At 48.2% G+C, this 25869-nt stretch overlaps 1 protein-coding gene across 1 annotated transcript in view; it reads left to right on the top strand.

Moving 5' to 3' along the window:
• Nucleotides 1–25869, top strand: part of CAMTA1 (calmodulin binding transcription activator 1) — a 723509-nt gene that overhangs the window by 33999 nt on the left and 663641 nt on the right. Inside the window, exon 3 of the mRNA XM_054579829.1 lies at nt 16684–16767. The gene's annotated coding sequence lies outside the window, so the exon portion shown is untranslated. The remainder of the gene's footprint in view (nt 1–16683; nt 16768–25869) is intronic.

The following is a 25869-nucleotide window of genomic DNA, read 5'->3' as shown; positions in this document are numbered from 1 at the left end:
TATTTTTCTTCCTAGGAAGTGGGTCATGGTGTCCCTCTTTCTTTGTATTAATTCAGCACTTATTTAATAAATGTTCAGTATTCTACGTGTGACAGTATATCACCAGATACACAAGAGTAGACAGAACAGACGTTGAACTTGCCTTTGCAGAGTCTAGAAAGATTGCTGGCCATTCAGTTGGTCTGTTGAATTCCTTATTTCACGTACTGTTCTAGTCCCTACAGATATAGAGAGTGGCAATCAAGACTTAATTTACCTTCCAAGAAAAACGGCCGTTAAGCAGATAATCATAAAAATAGGTAGACATTTACGAAATCATATTAAGGGTTGTGAAGGAAAGACACAGGCTGCCGCAAGAGAGCTCTCCTTTGGATCAGAGGCTGGAGAAAGATTCCCTTGGAAAGTGATATGTGTATGACACGCGGGATGAGGAGGAGTTAGCTTGATGAGGCTTGTCATCAGAGAGAAAAGTGTGCTAGTCAGAGGGACGCTTGGGGCAAGGCTTGTTTGTGGAGGAGAGCTGGGTGCGTCTGACGCACCGAGGGAAGCGGGGCAGCGCAAGGGCAGGCCGAGGTAGAGAGGGGGCAGGAGAAGCAGTTCTGCAGCTTCTCGGAAGGAGGGGAAGGCTGGGTGAGGGTCTGGATCGGAGGCCGTTATGTTCCATTTTGCAGATGGGGAGCACAGGAGTGACTTCTCTTGGGAAGGGGAGGCTGTAGAAAGAAGACGAGGCAGGTGTTTGAGTGTACGTGGGAGTTGTCTAAGCTTTTGAAATACACAAGACATAAGGAGGAGTATCCCTGTTTACAGGGAGCTTACATTCTACAGGGGAGACTGAAAATAAAATAAGGTGCTAAGTGCATTGTAAAAAGGAAAATAGAGCCTATTAAGGGGGCCGGGGGGTGTAGGAACCGAGGTGGGTGGGCAGTGGGATGTGGTTTTCAGTGATGGGTGGCATGGGTGGATTTGGCGCCAACTAGAATGTGGGATGCAGTGGGCAGAGATTTGAGTTTTAGTCACGGCTTTGCCCCCGGAGTTCGGAATGATGCTCGGCGATAGCAGGTGCTCGGTAGGTCATCGTTGTTGCGTGGGTGAAAGAGCGGCTCAGGATCCTGGGGGTGGGAGGGAGCGAGTTGTGGAACGCCGAGTGTATCGGGAAAGCCGTTCCCTCCTGCGTGTCTCCTTGCCTCTCACGCCGCCGCCACCCTCCCACTTCTGACACCGAGAGGTGGGTTCTTTCCCCACCAGGGAGTCTCTGTGACGCCAGCTGGCTGTCCCACAGCTTCACGCAATGGTGACACCGTCTGCCTGGAGAGGGCGTCAGAGCCCACAGGGCCGCGTCCCACAAGACTGCCACTGCCCCCGCTCCACTCTAGGGGCCGGTCACGCGTCCAGCTTGTCACCTGTGCTTCTCATGGGCTCTAAATCTGAGTTCCCACGATCCGCTCCTTGGGTTTGATTAATTTGCTAGAACTCGGGGGAACTTCCGTTACCAGTTTATTAAAGGGTGTGATAAAGGCTGCGGATGAACAGCCAGAGGAAGCGACACAGGACGAGGCCTGGGAGGGTCCCCAGGCAGGAGTGTCTGCCCTATGGAGTTGAGCGGCGTCCTCTCCCTGTGTGAGTGTGTTCTCCAGCCTGGCAGTTCTCTGAGCCCTGTGCTGTTGGGATTTTATGGAGGCCCCTCATGATCAGTTATTAACTCCATTTCTAGCCCTTCTCCCCTCTCTGGAGAGTGGGAGGCAGGGCTGAAAATTCCATCGTTCTGGTCATGGCTTGGCCTTGCCAGCGCTCAGCTGCCATCGAGGAGCCCGTCCAGGGCCACTTCACGAGAACAGGAGATACTCCTGGTGTTCTCACTGCTTAGGGACCCATAGCGGCTTTAGGAGCCCGATGCCAGAGGCCGGATCAGAGACAAACACTGGAGCAAAGGTGCTCTTATTGTTTGGGAAATTACAAAGGGCTTTAGGAGCCCTGTGGCGGGAACCAGGGCTGGAGACCAACACACAGGGTCCTGCACAAATAACGCCCCTTCTGCATCACAAAATCTTTTATTGCAACATCATAAGCATGTAATTCTGTAACATAACAATGTCACACTCAAGCACACCATAGAACATTTTAGGTGAAATGTTCAAATAAAACTGTAAATGATTATACCCATATTATTCCCCTACCAACCACGCTGCAGCGGGCCCCACTTCTGCCGGACCCTGCGTGTTGGTCTCTCTTCGGACGGCGCACTGAGGGTTCAAAGCAATGCCAGTTGTGGATGAAGACATATTGTAGGCAGGGTCTGCATATTGTAGGAGATTAGTACCAATATCCCCAATTCAAATTTTAATTATATTTGCTTTTAAAGTATTTAACTATTATATTTTGAATTCTTTGAGTTAGCTTTGTTTCATGGTATTAGTTTTGTTCACTGTATATTTCTCAGTTGTGTTAATATAATTTACAGATCTGCTTATCCTTTGGGGCATTGAGAGGTGACCGTTTTTAGTAATTTTAAAATCAAATTGGAATTACATATTGATTTACATATTGAAGTTCTTCTACAAACACTCTTGCTTTGAACACTAGAGTGCCTGAAGGTGGTGGTGGTGGTGATTTTACGGCAGTGAAACTAGGTTGGCTGGAGTCCAGCTGCGGTAGATGTGTATTGAGTTTAAAGTCATACTTCTGATCTGTTAATTGGGCAGATCCTGTAGTGTTTCATGTGGCCTTTGCTAAGTTTAGCCTCACAAAGGTGTTGTTTGCTTGAATTCATATAACTCCTTTTAATTTAGGTGTGCACGAAGAAGATTGTCTTCTGTTGGCTGAGTCTTGCGTGTTATTTGAGGATTCTGGTGCCATATAAACCTTTGTTAAAGCTCAAGATCTAACTTCTTCTGACTGCTAAGTAGAGGGCTTTATTTGTTGAAAAGAATTTGAATCAGGTGTGGTAAGACCATATTCCCACAGCTGGAAGTGGCTTATATTTGAAGAACTTCACCTAGTAACAAGGAAAAGGGAACATACAAAATCGCCTATACCCTTTTGTCATAGGTAGTCTACCCTCCCCATAGAAATTGCTAGAAAGGTATATAAACATTTAATTATAAAAGTATAAACGGTCATTGGAAAAATGCTAATAACAAAGGAGTGTAGAGATTAAAATTTAAAACTTTTTCTTAAAATTATATACCCTAGGATATAACCATAGTCAGTAACGATTTGATGTGTATCCTTCTCTGGACTTTAAAATATGCATATGTAAATCGCACATGTATATATGTATGTATGTATCTACGTATGTACTCCGTAGATGTGTGTGAGCACACGCCCCCAACGCATCATTTTTCTCCTGTACCGCATTCTGTTGTGGTCACTTAAAAATAAAAGTTTGTTTGTTTATCGAGAGAAAGAGAGGGAGAGAAACATTGTTGTGCAAGAGAAATACCAATTGGTTGCCTCTCACATGCCCCTGACCTGGGACCTGGCCTGAAACCCAGGTTTGCAAGACGACGCCCCACCCCGCTGAGCCACACCGGCCAGGGCTGTTGTGGTCACTTTCCATGCCTGTGCACATGTGTGGGTGTGGATGTACATAACTTCAGAGCGTGGATAGTCTATAAACACTTTAAATCAGTCCCTACTGATTGTCCAGTATTTTGCTCTTATGGTCAATGAGGCACTCACCGCCCTTGTTCACGTAGTTTTGCGTCCTCCTCAGCGCCTGTCCCAGAAGAGAGGCCTCCCAGCTGGGCTGCTCCTGAGCGTGTAAACACTTGTGATGTGTCTGCTAGGGAGGTGGCACCAGCTTGTGCGCCTCTTGGTAGCCAAACATGACAGTGTCCATTTCCGCTGACACTAGGAATTAATCACTTTTTAAAATTGTACTCAATTCATGAGGTGAAAAATTTGTTTCCCTTTATTTGCATTTCTTTGTATATTCCTGAGATGTTGCGTGTTTGGGCCACTTGCATTACTTTTTTTTATTGTCAGTTCATTCTTTTGCCCTTTTTTCTAATAAGTTCATCACCCTTTTTCTCTCTGATTTTTATGTTTTTCTTTTTAAAATTTTTAAAACACTACTGATTTTAGAGGGAGAGGAAGAGGGGGAGGGAGAAAAACATCCGGTGGTCACCTCCTGTATGAGCCCTACTGGGAATCGGTGTACGGGGCAGCGCTGCAACCAACTGAGCCACGCTGGCCAGGGCATGTTTTTTCCTTTTTAAAAAATGTATGTACAGGGCCTTGGCCAGTTAGCTCGGGTCATTAGGGCGTCATCCCAGTATGCCAAAGTCGTGGGTTCCATCCCAGGTCAGGGAACATGTAGGAAGCAACCAGGTAATGCATCCATAAGTGAAACAACAAATTGATGTTTCTCTTTTTCTCTCTCTGCTCCTCCCTCTCTCCCTCCCTCCCCCTCTCTCTAAAATCACTAAGTGAAAAAAAAAATGTATGCATAGTTTTTTCCTGGCTAGTCCACCTATATTTTAATCTTAATTTTTAAACTCATCGCGTGCTTCTGGCAGACCTCTGAGTCATGCCGTCAAACTATGAGTTTTCCTAGCATACCTAGGAAGGTTTTTCCCACCCCAGTTATTAAGCCCTAGACTTTCTTTTCTATTTTGAATTTTTATCTTTAGGTGTTTAATACAGATAACATGTGTGCATGCGCGTGTGCACAGTGAGCTAGAGCTCTGGTTTCCAGTCCCCCCACTGCCTCCCCGTCCCCCGGTTAGATGCTTATTATTGAATTATTTATCCTTTCTACGGATTTGAAATGTTGCCTTTACCTTGTGCTTTATCTGGATATTCTCTGTCCATTGATCTGTGTATTCTGTGCCCGCATCAATACCACGTTGTTTTTTCTCTTTCTCCTTACACGCTGGTTTGGTCTTGTCAGTCTAACGCAGTGAAGAGAAACTGTTGCTCCTCTTCTATTAAACATCTATCAAAGGTGGAGCGTGACTTCATAGTAGAGATTCATTTGTTTCTCTAAATGATCTATTACTAGTTTTTATCAGTTGAGATCACAGTCCTTTTTTTCTTTTGGCAGCAGAAGTTGTGGGTTGAGGAAGAAAACTAATTAAAGCAACTTTTCTTGCAATTGAAAATCGAATTGCCATGATTTCCACCCTTCATTTCTCTAGTCATGGCTTCCCAGCTTTTCTCACGTCGTAGAACACACCGCACATGAAACTATTTCTGGGCGCCGAGGGTCAGTGGGTGAGCACCCTTGAGGTCGGAGACCATGGCCGGCAGCCTGGGCGGCCCGGCCCTTTGCCGGGCGCGAAGGGCAGCCGCCTGGGCCGCCCGTGCATCCTGTCACACCGGCCGCGTCGGGGGCAGGCATGGGCACCCAGTGTTAACTGTTTCCCTTTGTAGCTCGATCTGGAGTTAATATTTTGGGAGTGGGAGTTCTTTTTTCTTTGAAATTTTTTAATTGTGGTAAAATATACATAACAAAACTTACCATTTTAACCATTTTAAGTGTACAGTTCTTTGGTATTAAATAAATTCATTGTTGCGCAGTTATTACTACCATCCATCTCCTGTGCTCTTTTCAGCTTGCCAGAGGGACACTCTGTACCCATTAGACCCTCATTCCCCATTCCCTCCCCCCTAGACTCTGGCAACCGGCATTCTACTTCCTGTCTCTGTGGATTTTACTACTCAGAGTAGCCTGGAATGTGTCTTGTTGGGACTGGCTTATTTCACGGGGCGTAACGTCCTCAGGGTTTGTCCAGTGTAGCATGGGTCAGAGTTCCCTTCCTTTTCTAAGGCTGAGTAAATCTCGCCAGGTATACACTGCACTCTGTCCGTCCTTCAGGGGACACCTGGGTTGCTCCCGCCTTTGGGTCTGTGGCCAGTCTCGCTGGGAGCCTGGCTGTGCACATCGAGAGCCAGGCCCCGTGCCAGAGGTGTTTCCCCTCCACTTTCTCACCTCGTGACTCAGACCCTCCGGTCTGAAACTGGCGTCCATCCTGCTGAGACTTCTTTCTGAGCGCACCGGTGATGTCATAGCCGCAAACCGTAAGGAGCATTTTCCGTGCGTGCTTTTTTGCTGTTTCAGATGTATCTAAGCCAGTTGACCACACCTTTCCCTTGGCCCCTGGTTTTTTCCCTCATGCTGGATGTTCCTTCTTGACCTCCTCTCCCCAGCATCTAAAGGTAGAGTTTTGTCAGGGCTTGAGACTAGACCTTCTGCTCCGGTGTGTGGCTCTTTCTCAGGAATCAGACCGAGGCCCTTCACTTCTTGGTATTTATTTTTCTCTAGGTGACTGTCCCTGCTTCCTAGGTTCCACCTGCGAGGGCTTAAAGTTGGGTTCCGAGCTCAGCTCCTTGCCGACCTCTGCACCAGTGCTGCCGCCCGCTGCCTGGAGGGTCTGACTGGCCGCTTCACTCGGCGGGTCTGCAGTGGAACTTGGCAGCATCCTCTCTTGTCTCCCTGTCTCAGTGAAGGGCACTCACTCCCAGGGGCCCAACTCGGACCTGGCCGTTTTCGAGTCACAGGAAAGTTGCTGGAGTATTACAGAGAGTTCTTGTGGGCCCTACACCAGTTTTCGCTGTCGGCCTTGCTGTGGTGCTTTTGTCCCAGCCGGTCAGCCAGGATTGATACGTTACTATCCACGAAACTCACGCTATTTGGATTTCCTTGGTTTTCCCCTTGTGTCCTTTTCTGTTTCAGGACCCCATCCAGGATGTCACATTACATTTAGTCATCATGTCTCCTAGGCTTTTCTGGACTGTGACAGTTTCTCAGACTTGCTTTGTTTTTGTTGACCTTGACAGATCAGCTATTTTGTATGACGTCCTTCAATTTAGGTTCGTCTGCTGCTTTCCTCATGGTTAGGCTGGAGCTGCGGCCTCTGGGAAGGAAGACCACAGAGGCACAGCGCCCTTCCCATCACATCACGTGGGCATTGCTCATCGCTGATGATGTTAACCTTGAACCCCTGGCTGGGCGGCGTTTGTCCGGTTTCTCCCTGTAGAGTTGCTGACTTTCTCCCCCTTAGAGGCCATTTTTGACCTTCCCTTCTTTACTCCGTATTGAATCCAAACCTATAGGTTGCTGCCCCAATTTCCGTCCTGTCCAAATCACTGTACAGCCGGCGCTCCAGCCCGAGCCAGACGGCTTTGAGGGATCTCCTGACTCCTGTCCCCGCTCTTCTTCCCTCATTCTGTTCCCTCCCAGCCCAGTCTCCTCTGAGAGGCCAGAATGGTCTTTTAAAGATGCCAGTTGGATTTTGGGTACCCACTTGCATGAACATTTTAATGATTTCTTGTCGGACTTGATGCCACATCAACTTCTCATCGTGGCCCGCAGGGCCTGTGTACTCTTGTCTGTCACCCTCCAGCCTCCTGCCAGGCCCCTCCCCCTGGTTCTCTGTTCCAGCCACTGGTGTCTCTCCCTTACTTCCTTCTGCACTCTCAGGCCCTCGTTGCCCCGTTGCCTTTTACATGCCGTTTCTTCTCCTTAGAGATGGTCACCCTCCACCTTGCCATCCTGCAGGTCTCAGCTAACTGGTGTTTTCTGGGAAAATTTCTTGGTCCCTATCAGTGTCAGCGAGGTCCCCTGCCGCGTGCTTCCATGGTATCGTGTGTGTCTCCTTCAGTGTGTCCACGGGGCCTGCTCGACCTGCCCTCGTCTGAACCCTCACCTCTGGGGCTCAGAGGGACAAGGCTGAGACCCTCTCTGCCTTCACCGTGCGGCCTGGCGCCCAGGGCACAGCCTGTCCAGGGTCTGGTGCTCAGTAAATATTTGTGGATGAATGATTTGTTCCTTTTTTTAAAGTATACTTTATTGATTATGCTATTACAGTTGTCCCATTTGTTTCTTCCCCTTTATCCCCCTTTGCCCTGTACCGCCTTCCCTCCAGCATTGCCCACCCGCTTCGTTCATGTCCATGGGTCGTACATATAAGTTCTTTGGCTTCTCCATTTCCTAAGCTGTTCTTAACCTCCCTCTGTCTATATTTTGTGCCTACCATTTATGCTTCTTATTCCCTGTACCTTTTCCCTGATTCTCTCCTCTCCCCCTCCCCGTCGGTAACCCTCCATGTGATCTCCATTTCTGTGATTCTCTTCCTTTCTAATCATTTACTTAGTTTGTTTTTGTTTATTTTTAAGGTTCAGTTGTTGATAGTTGTGAGTTTGTTGTCATTTTATTGTTCAGAGTTTTGATCCTTTTCTTAGATAAGTCCCTTTAACATTTCATATAATAAAGGCTTGGTGATGATGAACTCTTTTAACTTTACCTTATCTGGGAAGCACTTTATCTGCCCTTCCATTCTAAATGATAGCTTTGCTGGATAGAACAATCTTGGATGTAGGTCTGTGCCTTTTATGACTTTGAATACTTCTTCTTCTTCTTTTTTAAAGATTTTATTTATTTTTAGAAAGGGGAAGGGAAGGAGAGAGGGAGAGAAGTATCAGTGTGTGGTTTGCCTCTCGAGCACCCCCTACTGGGGACCTGGCCCGCAGGCATGTGCCCTGACTGGGAATCGAACTGGCGACCCTTTGATTTGCAGACCAGCACACAATCGACTGAGCCAGCCGCACCAGCCAGGGTTGAATACCTCTTTCTAGCCCCTTCTTGCCTGCACAGTTTCTTCCAAGAAATCAGCCGATAGTCTTGTGGGAACTCCTTTGTAGATAACTCTCTCCTTCTCTCTTGCTGCTTTTAAGATTTTCTCCTTATCTTTAATCTCGGGTAACTTAATTATGATGTGTCTTGGTGTGTGCTTCCTTGGGTCCGACTTCCTCGGGATTGTATGAGCTTCCTGGACTTGTATGTCTAGTTCCTTTGCCAGATTGGGGAAGTTTTCCTTCATTAATTTTTCAGATAAGTTTTCCATTTCTTGCTCTTCCTCTTCTCTTCCTGGCACTCCTATGATTTGGATGTTGGAACGTTTAATGTTGTTCTGGAAGTTCCTAAGCCTCTCCTCGTTTTTTTGAATTCTTGTTTCTTCATTCTGTTCTGGTTGAATGTGTATTTCTTCTTTCTGCTCCAAACCATTGATTTAAGTCCCCGTTTTCTTCCCTTCACTGTTGGTTCCCTGTATATTTTTCTTTATTTCATTTTGCACAGCCTTCACTCTTTCCTCTATTTTGCATTCGTACTCAACCATTTCTGTGAGCACTCTGATTACCAGTGTTTTGAACTGTGCATCTGATAGGTTGGCTCTGTCTTCATTGTTTAGTTCTTTTTCTGGAATTTTGATCTCTTCTTTCATTTGGGCCATATTTCTTTGTCTCTGTGCACCTGTTACGTTGTAAGGGGAGGAGGCTTAGGTATTCACCAGGGCGGGGCAACCCACGTCCCTGCTGTGTTGCGGTGCTGTCTGTGGGGGAGGGGTTTAAGATGGAACAGTGCCGCTTGCTTGGCTCTCGCCCTGCTTTCAGTCACTTCCCCTGCTACCCACAAGCGAATTGTTCCCTTCTGGTGCTGATTCCCTGGTGGATGGGTTTGTGTGTTCTGGGACCCTGTGTGTCTCTGCAATGAACTCTTCTGTGAGGCTGGGAGTTTCTCCTGCCACGGCAGCCCCCACCGGTTTTTACGGCTAGAGGTTTTGAGGCTTTATTTTCCCACACCGGACCCCTGGGTTGTCTGGCCTGTCTTGCTCGCCAGCTGTGCCAGCTTCTCCATACACAGATGTGGGACCGCCCAATACGCCAGCCTTGACCTGTGTCCTCTTTCCTCTGGCTGCCCGTCTTCGCCCCTCCTACTGGTCTGGATGAATGTTTCTTCTTTAACTCCTCAGTTGTCGGGCTTCCATACAGTTTGATTTTCTGGCAGTTCTGGTTGTTTTTTGTTTTTAAATCGTTTCCTGTCCTTCTTTCGGTTGTGTGACGAAGTGAAGCATCTACCTATGCCTCCGTCTTGGCCAGAAGTCTGACTTTGTTTCTTAGCTAAAGTAGTAGAACTGCAGAATACAAAACACTTACTATTCCTTTTTTGCATACCAAAATGCAAATAAATCCTTCTCTTTATTTCTATCATTCCACTGATTTAAGTCCTACGTGTATCCTTTTAAATACATCATGTATGGTGCTGTGATAGGAGAAACAGTGGGTCTGGGGTGTGCCTCACCCCTGAGGACCCGCCTGCCTGCTCGTTCGTTGCTCTCCCCTGCCGTGTGCTGGAGCTCCCTGTGTGGAGTGCACGTGAGGCAGGCTGTGGGGCACGGGAGCGCACGCGCCTTCCGGGCCCTTCAGGGCTGTGGGTATGGAGTCAGCAGGTCTGGGCAGAGCTGGCTTGAGCTCTAGCTCTGCTCTTTTCAAGATGCACGATGTGCGTCTGGAACTTAGCCCTTGTCCGTGCGTAGGCACGGGGTAGCAGCATCCCTCCTTTAAAGCGTGGGAGGAGTCAGGTGGAAGAGGTGTGAGCTGATGGGCATCACAGCCATAGTAACCAGGGCTAATGGTGACCGCGTTTTAGGTCCTAAGCACCATGCTGAGCTGTGTTTATTGCTTACTTATTAATTCTCTCAGCACCCCTATGAGGTAGGGATGTTGTTATATTCATGTTATAAGTGAATAAAGTGAGACTTAGTTTAAAAATTAAATAATTTGTCCAAGGTTGGAGAAGTAGGAAGTGGTAGTGCTGTTAGTGGAACCCAGGATCGCTTGACATGACCGCAGAGTCCAGAAAGGCCTCTGTACTTCCTGTGTAGCCACACTGCCCGTCAGTACAGCTTTATTTTTTTGGGTTTCAAAGGCTTTTTAGGCATGTATTGGCATTTAAAAGTTTTCTTCATAGTCTTGGGAGGGAGAACCACACACAGCTATCACCAGCTGGGATTTGTTTCTTAGTTCACACCTTGGCAGTTTTGCCAGCTGCGACTGGTACAGAGGGAGGTGGGGTGTGTGTGGGGATCCACCTGCACAGTTTTCTTAAAGTGAGAATTGGGGGCTCCTCTGGTCAGACTCCTCTGGGGGCTTACTGAAAGTGCAGATGGTTTAGCTCTCTGGTGATGTACTAAACTGTACTCTCGTTGGGGTAGGACTTGGGGAACTAGTTTTACCAGTGACTTGACTAGGGGATTCCTGGTCAGTCTGCAGTGCGAGAATCAGTGAGCGGAGGAAATGGGAAGTGGGCGCACGTTAGCGGGCCTGCCGTGAGGGCACTAACAGGAGCGCTGGCCCGCCCCGCGAGTGCGGTCGGGCGCCGCCAGCGCAGAAGCAGACTCAGCACTGGGTCAGTCCGCGTCCCTTCTGCTCTGTTTCTCATGAATTTGTATTTGGCGGAATTAGGCATATTTTCTGTTACTCTTTCCCTAGTGCGGTAGTGCCAGCAGGGAGGGAGGTGTTGGCTGGGACACAGTTGACATAATACATACGAGTCTGAGAAAGAATTTAAGAATATTTGGTGAACTTCAATGACATTTGCAAAGCTAAGAGTAAGTATGTCAAAAGTTGATTTCGAATAGTCTCTTGGAGAAGCCATGTCAGATTGCCCTGATTTTTGATTTAGAAAATACGGTAATTTCAGGTTGATGTCTAATACGGAAGTTAGTGATCAGTATCACATGATATAACTATATAGTATTTACGTGTTTATTCATTTCAAACAACGAGGGTTCTTTTACATCACCCTCCAAGGAGACCAGCAGCAGACGATCAGTTCCAGAGTTGGGGTCCTTGGCTCAGGGAGGGCGTCTCTCCCAGGACTCGGCTTTCTCAGTGTGGGGGCCACAGAGAGAGGCTGAGCTCCTGTCTTGTGCCTCCCACCCCCCCGCCCCAGCTCTAAAACAGCTTTTCTGAGGCGCTATTGGCATATAACAATCACACCTACTTAGAGGCAACGGTGACAGGCGTGCACGCGCACACCCTCCGCCCCAGCGAGCATTGCCGTCGTGCTGAGAAGGTCCCTCGTGCCCTTTGCCTCCCTCCTTCGTCATTTTGCAGCATCTTTGAAGCCATTAGGAAAAAAATTGCATTGTTGAGGATAAAGTACTAGGTGGCAAGTTATTTAATTTGTAGTGGCAGCTTTTGTTTTCTTTTTGAGGACTGCAGTGAAAACAATGTGATGATTGTAGGTACGCATTACTGTATCATTTATAGAAGTGTTGGAGAAGCAAATAGGGCAGACCCTCTTGGAGAAGCTCAGCATAGGAAGCCTCTTTTCAGAAAGGTTGGCAAGTGGTCAGGATGGCTCCTGATGGGGGAGGGGAAGAGGAAGGAAGGGTGTGCATGCACATGCGGGAGTCACAAACTTGAAAACCAGATGCTTTTGTCTTGGTTTTTCAATACATGGCATTTCTGACATGCTGAAAAACTAACACTGGTTCCAACCTGGAAGGAAGATAGAAATGCAGTCCTCATTCATCTCAAGGATGGACTTTGCTCAAGTGTGTTTTTTTGTAGTGAATTGTCTGTTCTATTAAATGACACAACGATTTATTTATTAATATTTACAATTTATAGGTTTTTATTATTTTTTGCTCCTTCCCTGTGTAGAGAATTTTTTAGTTTATTTGAGCCCAACGGGTGACAGTTGCTGGGAAGCAAAATCTCAAGGGATTAAGGAAATGCCCCAGAGAATGGCAGTTTTGCACCTAATTTTATACATTAGAACAGCGATCCCCCACCTTACTTGCGCTAGGGACCGATTTGCTCACTTTCCTGCTGCTCACCTCCTGCTGTGCAGCCCGTTCCTAACAGGCCACGGATCAGTACCAATCGAGGCCTGTGGGCTGGGGACCTCTGCCTTAGAATCAAAGGAGACATAAGGGGGTTATGTGAAATCCATTGGTAATAGATTAGGGAGGCGGGGGAAAGCAAAGAGTTCTCTGGGATTGGATAAAAAATAAAAGGAACAGACATGCTGTATTTTGCCATGTGCAATGTGCACTTTTTTGCCCAAATTTTTGAGGGAAAAGTAAGGATGTGTATTATACATGGGTATAATGAGTCATATCATGGGTATAATAATGGGCATAATAATCCCGTGTATACTGCGCACAAAAACATGGGTGAGCATTATACATGGCAAAATACGGTGCTTTTACATTGGTGGGTATGGGATAGTTAACAGTTAACATCAACACGATGAGGCTTTCCAGGGGTCTGGAAGAAAAGAAGTTCCCTTGACGTTCTGAAGGCGTGTTACCATAGATGCAGAAAGACAATGGACAGGTTCATTAAGGTAAAGATTGGCCTTTGTCGAGGAAGGTCCTGGCCCAGGACATGACTACCTGCTCTGACTTTAGTTAGGAAGTTGTTTTTTTTTTAAATTCATTTATTGATTTGTAGAGAGAGAGGAAAGAGGGATGGTGGGGAGAACACTGACGGGCTGTCCCACTTACTTATGCGCTCACTGGTTGCTGGGTGCGTGTGCCCTGAGCCAGGTTGCCATGGCTTCGAGTAGGAAGTTCTCATTTCAGGCCACCCCGTGTGATCACTTTAGGGCTCTGAGTTTGTGAGGCCACCATGCAGGCCCTGAGCTTGTCTGGTTTAGTATGTGGCTCCTTTTTCCATCCACGCCTATAATAAGCTTTCGCCTGGACATTCCTCGTTTTAATCTCTGAATATATTCACTGAAGTTAGTTTCTGCTGCAGAAAGCATTGTATTGTGGAGTTAATAGCCATTCTGTGAAGAATTAGGAAAACATATAGGGCAATTGTAATGGGTTTCTCCACTGCCTTCCAGCTTCTCTGGCTCTCTGAATTTCCTTGGCTCTTTACATTCATTCCTTTCTTGTTCTTCCGTGAGTTTTGTTTTGAAACTAACATGCTTGTGGTGTGAAAATGGCAGCCCTTCTGCCATGATTGAATCTTATTAGAAATGGTGTTCTTTGTTCTGTGTCTGTTTAGTTGGGAAATGAACCAGTTCTCTGTGCTTTTAAGTGCTGGCTGGTCCTTGGCACCGAAAACGATTGAACACAGAGTACAAATGGAGTTTGTTGGGAACCATATTTGTGTAAAAAGTTGTGCAGACATGGAGAGTTTCATAGGGGTGAGAATTTCCTTGGAAAAGTAGTTTCTGACTTTTGGCTAGAACTCTGATGACTTGACGGTCTTGGGAAAGTGACACTAGGTGTGTTTCTGCCTTCAGTGACCCTGGCGTGGTAGCACAGTTTGCCAGTGTCAGACGCTGAGTGGCGAGTGCGTATGCTGGTTATGCCCATGAAGTGTTGGGGGCTTAGTGGGATCTTGAGCATTTCCTGTTTAATTCGGTTGCTGGCCGTCATTTTGGGAAGGGACACTCTTGCAATAGACTGATCTTCCCTTTCCCTTCCTGTAAAAATGTCGGTTCTGTCAGGTAGGGATTTGGCTCGGGTTCAGGAAACTCCCGTAGCCTTTGCTTGCACATAGTCACCATGTCAGTCCATCTGTAGCCCACGCATGGCCTTAATGAAGAAAAGGGGCTCTGGAGGGAGGAAGATGGGCCATTTTGATCCACGGGACACTCTGGCTGGGGCCCAGGAGAATGTTTTGTGTCCAAGTCCTTTGGGAAAAAATACAGAGCCCCCCAGGCCCCACAGCTTCTGGAGTTTGGAGCAGAAATGCCCTTGAACAGATTTGGGGTGGAGGAGGCAGTTGTCAGGCTGTGTCTGTGGGAAATGTGTGTGCACTCCAGACACCTTCCTCAGTCAGGAGTCCCGGCCGCGGCTCCCGGTCCCAGCGAAGTCAGGTGCTCCCAGGGGTGCGTGCCTCCAGGCCTCTCTTGACTGACGACCTGCCCAGGATCCTTGATGTTGGGGACGCACTAGGCCCTGGAAGCCTTTACTTCCTCCACCCCAAAGAGTCAACTCATTTGGAAAACACTGGCTAAAATCCTTCACAGACGTTTTTAAATCACCTAAAATTTGAGCTGACATACTTTTGTGAGCTGGTGAATTTTAGAAATGATTTAGAGGACTTTTGAAAAGCTTCTACGAGTACTCTCAACTCTTGTCTTCAAGAAGAAATTACTTAATAAATACATGTGTGGTGGTAATAAAGGGGTACATAGAGATACTTGATCTGAATACATAGACTTTTTCTCATTTTTAATAGGAAATTTTTTAGTAAAGCAAAACTTGACTAATGTTACACTGCTGGCTTCTTGCCTTTTCTTACAAAGATGCTGAAGTGCTCTGAATAACAACGCTACTAAAACAACGCACGCATCGTTTTGATGGGGTATTGATTCCTTCTATAGCGTGCAGAATTGCTTGCATGCCTCCCAGCAACAAATACATATGTGACAGGCTTTATGGGAGATGAGCATTCCGGAGAAATGAAATGCTGGTTTACTTTTCAGTAGCTGTGGAACTTAAAAAAAAAGTCATGTTTTTAGAAACAAGGCCTCAAGGCACCAGCACACTTGTATCTAGTGCAGGAAACTCTGCAAGTTATTTTTAACAAAACCTAATCAGGGGAAACAGAAACCTGACGTTTATGGAGTTTGTTGATAGGCAACATCTTGGAGATATTGCAGATTGGGGTCTGGTATCTCAATAAAGTGAGTCATAATGTAATCTTTTTGCTGGTGGAGGGCCTTTGTTAAAAAAAAAATAATAATAAGGCAACATCTGAAACCCAATAAAGAGAAGCGCAGTGGAACGAGGTCTGCCTGGATTTATTGATTGCTCTAAGCCACCAGAAAGGATACACTGTTCCTTTTAATAAAATCATTCTGGGCAGTCGTCAGTATTGAAATCTGTAAGTATTTCTGGAATTCGATAGGTGGTGTGGGATGGAACTAAGCTAGGAGGCTGGAAGGAGGGGTGGAGCCTGACCTGCGCCTCTGCGAGGCCTGCTGCCTTGGCCAGGGCTCAGGGAAGGCTGCCTGCCCGGCTGAGCTGCAGAGAGGAGACTAAAGTTATGTCGTCATAGTTGCTAACAAAGCGGACGTGGAAGTCCGTGTCACTTGATTATGCTCGCTGTTGCTGCACAGTTGTGTTTGGCATGACGTGCGTGGTTGCCGTATGTTGCAAAGCAATATCTTAGTTCTTTGTATTCTTTTTAAAACATAATCTTTTTTAGTTTGTTAATGGGGAGGATAAGTAAGTAATAACATTTGTTGAAGAAATTGAAGCCTAACCTGTCAGATACTTCTTTTCCTTTGTAAGATAGTTCTGGTGTCGAGTTTCTATTAGTTCCATGTAATTCCAGTAAAACTAGCAAGTGATTTTGCTTAAAATGTCTTTTTCCCCCTGTGCGGTGAGAGTTGATGTAAGAACAGATCTTAATAGATATAGTTACACAGTTTATTTTATCATGTATCACTTTATTGCTGTCTTCTAGAACATTGTTATACTAAATGTTCCAATAATGGAAATTTTATGCAGCTACTTCAAATGAAACAAATTTGCAAAACTCAATTTTGGAACTCATTCCTTGAGGAGAGGGGAAAAAAAAAAAAACTCACCACGCTGTGACCAAATTAGATTTCTGATATGTTGGCAACTTGTCAAACACTGTCACTTCCAGAAAACAGGGTGTGGGGTCCAGAAGAAGTGTCAGCACTTCTCAGTCATTTATAATTGGGGTTATTTTCAATTTTAATATGATTGAATGGTTAATTTTGTACAATAATTTTATTGGTAACAGGTAATTAAAATTTGGTTTGGTACCTAAATAAAATGGCACTACATGAAATCAGGAATGACTGTGTTCAATTACCAGGGAGTCTTCTTTTCAAGAACTGCATTTTAATTTCTCAGAGATATAAGTTTTACTTACTGGAGCTCCTTTGTTTTGCAGAGATCATGATGCAGCCGCCCTTTTGGATTTCTTTTTAATAATGTGTGACCCTTCACCTTTGATCCCCTGACCTGCATTACCTTGGTAACCATTTCATTTTTTAATTTAATTTCATTTTTTAATTTTGGTGTGCAAGCTGTAACATTTCATCTCTCAAAGTGTAACGTGCTGATTTCCTCAAATAGAGATATCCCTTTGAGCGATAAATTTGCAAAATGCTGTCTTCATTTTCTGTATTAAAATTCATTTCAGTTTTTAAAATAAAATGTAATCTGTGTTTTCATCCTTTTAAAATTTTAGTTTAATGAGTACATTTCCCCATACAGTATATGTTTCTATTCATATTTTGCAGTAGCTAAATTAACTTGTGGTTCACACAGATCCCCCTCCCTCTCACCCCCTTCCTTCCTTCCTTCTTTCCTCCCTGCTCCCCCCCCACCCCCACACACGCCAGGCACCGCAGCCCCTTCCCTCCCGTACACACACCCTCATCATTGCCGCACACCTCCCGCTTTGCAGATTAACTCCTGTTTCTTTCAGAAATAGTGGCAACTTGAATTTATTCCTCTTTGCTGCCACATTCTACAGTCTTAGATTACATTTTGTATTCTCGAGTATTGTTGGGAGAAAAAGTTTAGCCCTTTAATTTCATGTATGGTTATGGGCTAGAAGATAAAAAAATTGTCTCATTTCTAAAATTCATCTTTCTCCTTTAATATTTTCTTTCTTTATTTGAGGCATAAGTTAAGAATAAGCAACATTTTACTGATATGATCAAAAATGTCCTGTTGTCCCTGCTGAAGCCTGGTTGGCCGTGACGGTCCGGGGGCCAGGCTTCCCGATGCCATATGCTGTTTTAGGACTGTTTTTCAGACGATGTGTTTTTTATTGTAGTCTTCTTTTTAGAAAATTCTTATTCCAAAGCACACAACCCAAAACGTAAAACTAAAGTCAGACTTGAGTTTATTCTTTGAACTGGAAGGATATTCCCAAGAAATCATGTTCTTTAAAAAAAAAAAAAAATCACGTGTGATCTCTAAGCCTGGCCTACTAAAGCACAGATTATTTTTTAAGTGTTTCATTATTTTATTGTCTAACATTTAATGCTGATGCTTTAATTGCACACAGCTGAAGCTGCTAAATGAGCACTGAAATGGATGTAAGTCCTTTCTGAGCTTTGTTGATACCTATAAAAGTTTATGTCATTCATTAGAGCCACAGATTAAAATTAGTTGTAGTGAGCTGTTCGCTGGCGATTGGAATGCTCACAAACTCTTCTTCAAGCTTACCAGCTTGTTTTTGTCTGTACTACTTACAGAGCTGGAAAACTGCCTTTGGCCTATTGGGTGTCTTTTCACAGAATCGCAAAGTATCAGAGCTGAGAAGTGCAAATAGGTAAAACATCCTATGGTCATAAAGCCAGGAAGTACATGGAGTGAATGTTCCAATAGTTGGGAGCAACTAATTTATCAGACCTTGCATTTTAAGGTGATTTTTAATGAAAAGGCTTTCAGCGCTGCGTTAGGAATGTTTTCCCCATCCCATCTTTTATGCGTGCCTGTGATGCCACTGTCCTTTCCCCCATCCCCCTGAGCGCCACACAGCTCGGGGCTGACTGAACAGAGGCTCGGGGGGCTGAAAGGGCTGAGTGTGGCGGCGTGCCCCTCGCCTCCTGCTGAGGCTGCCCCAGACTCACCAGAGCCTGACGATGCGCTGTCTGATGGTCCCCAGAGAGTTACAGCTCCCTGTCGACAAGGATAGGGCCTCTTACATCTCTCCCCTGTGGGCCCCTGTGGCATCTAGAGAGAGTCCAGTACTTTATTCAGAGGTCCAGTAGGAGCTGAAGACACAGTAGGTGCGGAAGGGAAGCTTAAAAAACAAACAAACTGCGATGCTTTATTTTGCATTTAGGTCAATTAGATTTTCTTTAACGTTTTCTGCTTAATACATTTTAAGATAATCTCGTTTTTCTAAGACATGTTACTACATGTCTATGAATGTGTTACTTTTTTTTGGCGATCATTGATTATTTGGTTAGTGTTCAGGAATTCTGGTAGGTTTCGGCCTCACGGATGTAGTTTTTGTAACCATGACTCAATGAGGAAGCCCTAGCCCAAGGACCAGGAAACCTGCTTATGACTGGCAGGGTCTCCGGACAGCCACTGGTATCTTTTTAGGTGTCTTAGTTTTAGTCACATAAAACTAAAGAACCCAAATTGAAAGACTTCAAAAGACTTTCATGTTGGTATTAAAAACAGTGCATTAGCTGTTTGGCTTACTCTGTAGGATTTGTGAGCCATTCCATTGGTTCTACTTCAGCCGTACCCTGTGAGAAGTGTGGATACTGTGTGTCTCCTCCTTGCTTTCTAGGGTTGTGGGCAGGATAGATGGAACGCTGATGACGGAGACACTGGGGACCCAGAAGAGGTGCTTTTGAGCTTAAACCGCATCCTGTGGCCGTGTCGATGGCAGGTGCAGTCGCCATGCTGAGAGGCGGGGTAGTGAGCCCTGTGGGGAAAGGCCGGAGTGTGGGCTTGGGGCCAGGCTGCTTTGGGTCGAATCCCACCTCAGCCCCTTGCAGAGGTCTGACTCAGACAGATTCCCTAATCTCTCTGTGCCTCAGCTTCCTCCTCTTTAAAATGGGGATGACAAGAGTAGTACTCACTTCAAGAGCCTTGCTGTGTGTTAGGTGCTCAGAGCAGGGCCGGCCTGCAGCGTGGCTGTGCGTCGGGGGCCCAGCCAGGCCCTGCTCACCAGCAGAAGCCCAGCCTGGGGGGCGCTCAGTGAGGTGGGGTCCTGGTGGGGGACGTGCTACCTTATACAAAGTTACACTTGAAAGGCTTTCCCCATAGTCTTTGTGGCTGGGAGACCCCTGTGTGCTTCTAGAGAGAGGAGCTGGGGCCAGTGCTGGTGCCTGGAGTTAAATCTGGGCTCCTCACCTTTTGAGGAGAAAAGTTTAGGTGATTAAGAGCTACTTAACCCCTTGCTGATAGACACTTTTGTTTTGCCTGTTTTGGCTATGGAGACACAAGAAAAGAGACTTGTGGGAAAGACCCAGAATCAGCACTTACTCGGTCCCTTTTGGGCTCAGTAAGCCAACTAGCTTTCAGGGAGTCAACGTGTTGAACTGATTACCCAGAGGCCTCAGCGCTTCCTCTTACGAGATAAGCGGGAAGGAGGTCATGGCTGTCCCCTGTCCTTCCCAGCGCTTCCACACGTTTTAGGTATGAGAGTCCCTGGGCGGTAGGTGTGTGTCCCCCGCCCCCGAGAACACTGACATTCAGGTCGGTCCAGTCAGCTCTCCAGGGCACACCCCTCGTCAGGCGCATACCTGGGCCCCAGGTCCAGCGCTGCCCTTGCCCTGGCGCCTGCCGCTTCCTGGAAAAAGCTGCTGCACCCCCGACAAGAAATGGCTCTGCCATCTGGTTGCGGGGGCCTCGGCTGTACTCCCTGCCGTCCCGCAGCTGCCAGCAGCCTGACCCAGTGAGGCCTCCAGTGACCTGCCACCGCCACCACCTCCAGGAAGGCCCTGTCATTCGTGTGGCACTTGGAGGGTCTTCTCAGTCATGGCTGCACAGCGGGTCTTGCAAAAGCCTTAAAGGCTTACAGGCTTTAAGGCTTGCAGAGCCCTAAAATATGGAGCACTGGCCCCATCCCAGACTCTGTTCGGCTGCTCAGCAGAGAACCACTGGCTAGCCGATAGGTACAGAAATCCAGGAAGTGTCCATTATAAACAAGAGAAAAAGTAAATAATTTGTGCGCCTGTAGACCTGTGTTTCCAGAACCTGGGCCAGCACTACTAAGTCTATTATAGGTAGCTTACATTGTACCCTAAAATGGGCCTTTGTGGGCTAGTTTAGTAGTTCAGCCACCTATACGTGTGCCCACTCTGTGGGGAAAGCCCAGCCATCTGCCCTGTGGGAAATAGTCTCCTGTGAGTGGGTGTTTGACCCACACAAAATTTTTTGGGCCAGAAACGAGCCCAGGGCCAAGGGAAGTTCGAGGAGCACACGTCTCCCCGCTTTGCACGTGCACCTCTCTTTTTCCCGCCCCTCATTAATGCAGCTGCTTTTTTGTTCCTCTCCTCCCCCCCCACCCCCCCACTGCCACCTCCTCTCCTTTCTCAATTTCTCTGTTTATCCTCCTATTTAGCAGAGGCTTCTGGGTGTATCTGTCATCAGACAGGAAAGCGAGCCTTCCCAGGGGCCTAGCACATAGGAGGTGTTCAAATGGACAGCTCTTGGTTTGTCGTAGAACCTGCCTTTCAAAGGAGTAGGTTCTTCCCCCTCATGAGCCTAAAAATGGTCAGATGTGTTTGTGGCTAATGCGGGTGGCTCATCTTGAAAATTGAGGTCATTCAGCATGACCAAGCTAGAGAGTTTGAGGAACGCCAGGCGTCAGTCCCTGCGTAGGACAGAGGGCCGGGCAGTGGGCCGGACTGGACCATTTTGGAGGCACCTGTCTCAGGCCTTCAGAGCTGGGCAGACCGAGGTTGTGGGCTGGGGCCCTCGACTTGGTGATGGGGAGCCCGTCCTTGAGGCTGCTCGGGCGCCGCCGCCCCCTCGCCCCATAACCTGGGGGGAGCAGAGCGCGGGCTGTGACACCCTGCATGCCTCGAGAGGGATGGAGCAGTGGTCAGAGTCACCGTCCCTCTCCTGCCCCCTCTCACATGAACAAGTTACCTAGGGCGAGGGTGAGCCGGGGCGAGCAGAGCGTCTCCCCCAGGGCGGCCGCCAACTGTGCGGCCCTGCCGGGCAGGCAGGCCCTGTGCTGAGCGGGCACCTGCGAGTCGGCTCTGAGGGCCCCTAACCCTGCTGGGGCAGCGCAGAGACCGAGATCGACCGCGTGGGAGAGGGTGCAGGGGTATTTCTGTCCTACTGAGTGAAACCCTACCCTGGCCAGAAAGTGGAAGGAGGCAGTGGCCGCAGGATCGTTGCCCACTGGGCCCCCAGGAACTGGTGCTGGTGTCCTCATGCCACTGTGCCCCATGCCTCAGACTTCCACACCATCTTTTTCTTTTAAATCCTCACCTGAGGACATTATTTTCATTGCTTTTAGTGAGAGGAGAAGGGAGAGATGAAGGGGGAGAGAGAAACGTTGATGTAAGAGAAAAGCATCAACTGATTGTCTCCTGTACGTGTCCTGACTGGGCATTGAACCCGCAGCCTTTCAGTCACGTGACACTGCTCAAACCGACCAAGCCACACTGGCCAGGGCCCACACTCATCTTCAGGTGGGTTCAGAAATAGGTCACACGGTGGTCAATCAGCACAGGAGCCTGCCCCTCATGTGACGTTCACGCTTCAGTCATCTAGCCCTTTCTCGCTCGCCTGCGCTGATCCCTCCGAGGATGTTACCCCTTTTAGTCCTTCAGTTCCCCAAAGAGAAAGCCGGGCCTCCCCTTGTTTTGCGGTCGCCGTTCACACGGGAGGTCTGCCGCGGAAGGTCGGGGCTCTGGCCGAGGCTGCCCGCCCTGCCCTCCTTCCCCTGTGCTGCTGCTCGCACAGAGTAGACACGCAGCAAACACTCCTCCGCCTTCCATTCTCGTTAGCACAGGTAATTAAGAACAGGAGCTGATAGACCGCACATATCTGTGCAGAGATATATCTGTAATTAAAGTTTTAATTAAAGAGACACCAGACCAGGCAGATGGTTCTTATCCCCACATCCTGTAAACCACAAACAGCCACAGCTTTTCCATCTCGCAAACCAGCAAAGTCGAGAGTAAGTGGCACTTATGGAGGTGCTCCCAAGGGGGGGGGCCCCGAGCGGAGAGGTGCTCCATCAACTGGCCGAAACCTAACTTGGGGAGCACTCTGTGTGGTGCCAAATCCAGGGATAATCATTGCAGTTTGAAATGGAAATACAATACATCAAAGTTATGTCCCAACCAAAGCTTTTAAGTCTCAAGTCAAGGGCATTGCCATAGCCCAGCTGGTATATCACAAGGCATGTGGTTTTGCTAGATCACAAAAGCTGACAAAGTGTTATTTAGGATCAGCAGCTAAATGCAGTGTTCAGTTAGAGCGCCAGCCTGAGTTCTCAGGTCTTGCCACCTTACAGCGGTGCGGTGTTGAGAGGGGACATGTGCCCGCCCGGCTCATGCAGGTCCTCTGTGCTGTCTGTGTCACCGTGACCTTAATGACCCACCAAGTGCAGAATTGAAAAAACCGCCACCACGGGGGATAAGAGAAAAAAACACGTCACCTTTTATACCTTTGCTCTGGTGAGCCACAGCCGTTTGTCCTGGTGCCTCGCTGTGGGGACGGTTGGCAGTGGCACCTCTTGGTGGGGTCCATGCCAGTTCACTGTGACCTCTTGGGACTCCTTAACCCCCAGGTTCCTACCCTTCGTCATTGCCTGCTTAGCCGTGCTCACGGTTTGCTGGCGTTCAGGCCAGGGAGGCAGTTACGCAGCTGAAGTGCGTACTAGTTGGCAGTACGTGCTTTTGCCACCTACGCCTCACTCATTCAGTTTCTGCTGGGTGGAGCCAGTGCCGAAGAGGCTTGTTTTCTGTGTCATTGGGAGACATCTCAGTTTAGAGGGTTAGGAGAGTCGTTTCTACTATGCTTAACTCTGGGGGACCGTATCTTCTCCATTTCTTTGAAAAGAAGGCTATTATGTCAAGAAGGGCCTGTGCCACACAGGGATGTGAATGAGTATCTTCCCGTTACAGACCTTGCCACAAAAATGGTAGAACCTGGAAGAGCTGTAACTCCTCTCAATGCCACTGTGAGTCAGAGCTCTGTCTTCCCAGCAGAAGCGCCGAGTTCACAGGGGCGGCGGCTGGCTGAGGGCGCGCGGGGAGGACAGGTGGACAGGGGTGTTCTTACCGACTTCTGCTTGGGGAAGACTTCTTTGATTTGGTGAGGTGGTGTTTGTTTTCAGAGGTCAGTTCAGTGCAGCTGCTTGGAGTAAATAGCCCGCTGTGCTGTGCCCAGGATAGAGTGTGAGATCTATACTGAGCTGGGCTACAAGAGATTAAGTTGGCATTTGACGGGAGGCACTTGAACCCCCCCCCCCCCCCCCCGGACTATGAAATCTGTGCCTTCCTTGCTTTGATTAGAGAGACCTGAACACACACAGCTTTGAGCACACAGCACAGCTCCAGGTGTGGGAGGTCTCTCGTGAGGGGGCACAGTCGGCCATTCTGCCACCCGTCGGGCAGTAAACAGAGCTTCGCCAGCAGACGGGCTGCCTGGGCTAGGAGGGGTCTGTTTCCTCTTCTGTGGTGGGTTTTGCAAAAGCGTTACTTCCTTGGTACCTGTGTGACGATGAGGCGGGGATGAGGGGGTGTTCTCCCCACCTGCAAAGTGACCAAATTCATTTGTGCAATAAATGTTTGCTGAATGCCTAGCACCAGGCAGTGTCCTGGGTACTAGGAATAAAGCAGTAAAAAAAAAAAAACCCAACAAGACCATTCCCTTCCAAGAGCTCATTTTCTGGGTTGGGGAGGGGCAGGTGATAAAAAAACCAAAAAGTAAATACTAATGGAGTGATTACATGTGCCATTTACATCTGCTAACTCCCTCCCTCCGCACTGCACTCCGAGGAAGCAGGGGCTGTGACTCCCCGCTGCGCAGGTGGGGAGCTGGGGCACAGGAGGGCACGTGCACCTTGCCCGGGTGTCGCAGCTGACGAGCGGCGCTGGCGGCAGGCCGCCCAGGCCGCCCACCTCTGGCTGGTGCGCTCCTGAACACTGTGCCGTTCTGTTTCTGTTAGAAAATGGCCTCGTCTGTGTGTTTCTAAATAAACAAAGAAATAAATGTCAGATGATAACAAGTATGACATAGACCGATGAAACCACCTAAAGGGATTTAACTGTTTAAATTGTTTGATGAGCGTGGGCACTAAGACGTTGTGACTTGAGCAGGAGTCTCCGCAGGGTGATCTGAAGGACGTGACACCCTGTAGGAATCTGAATAAGAGTAGTCCCAGGAAAGGGGACAGCAAGGCCACGGCCCTAAGGCGGAGGTGGGTTTGGCAGTGGCACAGAGGACCGAGGAGACCAGTGAGGGGCCAGCGCGGCTGCTTTGAGTGCGTGTGCTGGAGAGGAGGGGACGGTGCAGCCAGGAGCGGTATCCCAGCGGCCCTCTCGGCCACACGAAGGTCTTTGATTTTACTGAATGAGAAGGGAGGCCTTTGAGAACTTTGAGCAGGAACGAGACATGAGTGAAAGGACCGCTTTGAATGGAGCGCGGACAATAGTCTAGTGCAGGGTCGCCGCACGGCGGCCCAAGGGCCAAATTCAGCCTGTCGTCTGCTTTTGTGAAGCCAGCAACTAAAATGCTTTCTACATTTTCCCATGGTTGGGAAAAAAATACGGTGAATAATAATATTTCGTGGCACATGAAAATGATATGAAATTCAAAAGTCACCATCGACTTGAGTTCCAGGTTAGTTGGAACGGAGCCACGCTCCTTCATTCACGTATTGTCTGAGGCTGTTTCTGAGCTGCAGCAGCCAGGCTCTGAGTAGGTATGACAGACCATCTGGCCCACAGAGCTAAAGTTATTCCCTCTCTGGCCCTTCAAGAGAAACCTTGCCGATCCCTGCTCCAGGGGGGTGGGGATGGAAGCAGGGAGACCAGCGAGGAGACCCCTGTAGCAAGGGCCGATGGCGCTTGGAGCGGGTGCAAGGCAGCGGTCAGCTGCTGGAGGCGCCTCGGCAGGCCGCCTGCAGGCGCGAGGTGTTGGGGCGGGGGCGGCGGCTTTGCGCTGAGCGGCTGAGCGACCGGAGGAACACGAGCTGCCTTGACTGAGACCGGGAAGACGAGGGAGGCGCAGCAGCAGCTCGGGGAGGAAGGGGGCAGGTGAGGCCACGGTCGTATCATGGAGGTGTCGCTCTAAGACTCCGCGTGCAGTTTTTGGAAAGGCAGTCACACGACGTGAGGCTGTGACTGAGAGGGGCCTGGCCCGAGCCAGACTGTTCAGTGTTTCCAGCGTGTGGAACGCTCTTCAGGGTCTCAGGTAGATGGAATCTTTCAGAGGGTATGTTTGGATAGAGAAGGTCAAGGGGGCCCAGAGGGAAGAGGCAGGAGGAGAAGGAATAAAGGAGAGTGAGAAGGGACCGCCCGAGGAGGAGAGCGCGCGCAGTGGGTGTAGGTGCTGCTGAAGGTCCGTAAGAGTCAGACTGAGAACTGACCGCGGGTCTGGCAGCACAGCAGTCCTTTGAGTGCTGTGGGGA

The sequence above is a fragment of the Pteronotus mesoamericanus genome, unplaced genomic scaffold (assembly GCF_021234165.1).
Source record: "Pteronotus mesoamericanus isolate MK-2021 breed Mesoamerican mustached bat unplaced genomic scaffold, CSHL_Meso_final contig_557, whole genome shotgun sequence".
Classification (NCBI taxonomy): domain Eukaryota; kingdom Metazoa; phylum Chordata; class Mammalia; order Chiroptera; family Mormoopidae; genus Pteronotus; species Pteronotus mesoamericanus.
This window is presented reverse-complemented; position numbering and strand designations above follow the sequence as displayed.